The 1,228-nt window shown below is 49.6% G+C and overlaps 1 protein-coding gene across 1 annotated transcript in view; it reads left to right on the forward strand.

Annotated features, from left to right (window-relative positions):
* Window positions 1-1,228, forward strand: part of LOC107307257 — a 21,022-nt gene that overhangs the window by 13,179 nt on the left and 6,615 nt on the right. The window lies entirely within an intron of this gene.

Below are 1,228 nucleotides of genomic sequence, written 5' to 3' on the forward strand. Positions count from 1 at the left end.
AGAAGATATGGGGTGGGGGGGGAGATATGGGGCTGGGGGGGGAGATATGGGGCTGGGGGGGGAGATATGGGACTGGGGGGGGAGATATGGGGTTATAGGGGTGCCTATGGGGTCCCATTGAGTTCCTATTGAGACCCCATTGAGTTCCTATTGGGATCCTATTGGGTTCCTATTGAGATCCCATTGGGATCCCATTGAGTTCCTATTGAGTTCCTATTAAGACCCCATTGGAAACCCATTGGGTTCCTATTGGGATCCCATTGAGTTCCTATTGAGATCCTATTGACACCCCAATGGGATCCCGTTGAGATCCCATTGAGTTCCCATTGAGATCCCATTAGGATCCTATTGAGACCCCATTGGGATCCCATTGGGTTCCTATTGGGTTCCTATTGAGATCCCATTGAGTTCCCATTGATTTCCTATTGACGTCCTATTGGGATCCTATTGGGTTCCTATTGAGACCCCATTGGGATCCCATTGGGTTCCTATTGAGATCCCATTAGGATCCTATTGAGTTCCTATTGGGTTCCTATTGAGACCCCATTGGGATCCCATTGAGTTCCTATTGAGTTCCTATTGAGACCCCATTGGGGCCCCATTGGGTTCCTATGGGGTGCCTATTGAGTTCCTATTGAGACCCCATTGGGTTCCTATTGGGATCCCATTGAGACCCCATTGAGATCCCATTGAGTTCCCATTGAGATCCTATTGGGTTCCTATTGGGATCCCATTGAGTTCCTATTGAGATCCCATTGGGATCCTATTGGGTTCCTATTGAGATCCCATTGGGTTCCTATTGAGTTCCTATTGAGACCCCATTGGGACCCCATTGAGTTCCTATTGGGTTCCTATTGAGATCCCATTGGGACCCCATTGATTTCCTATTAAGATCCTATTGGGTTCCCATTGAGATCTTATTAAGGGTGGATATGGGATGGCTATGGGGCGGCTATAGGGCAGCTATAGGGTTGTTATAGGGCTGTTATAGGGCAGCTATGGGGTTGTTATGGGGCAGCTATAGGGCTGTTATAGGGCCGCTATGGGGCGGCTATGGGGTCCCATGTTATCTCTATGGCAGGAGGGCCGTATGTTCCTGGCTGTTATAGGGCAGCTATGGGGTTGTTATAGGGCAGCTATGGGGCTGTTATGGGGCAGCTATAGGGCAGCTATGGGATGGCTATGGGGCGGCTATAGGGCAGCTATGGGGTTGTTATAGGGCTGTTAT

The sequence above is a fragment of the Coturnix japonica genome, unplaced genomic scaffold, assembly GCF_001577835.2.
Source record: "Coturnix japonica isolate 7356 unplaced genomic scaffold, Coturnix japonica 2.1 chrUnrandom524, whole genome shotgun sequence".
NCBI classification, from domain to species: Eukaryota; Metazoa; Chordata; class Aves; order Galliformes; family Phasianidae; genus Coturnix; species Coturnix japonica.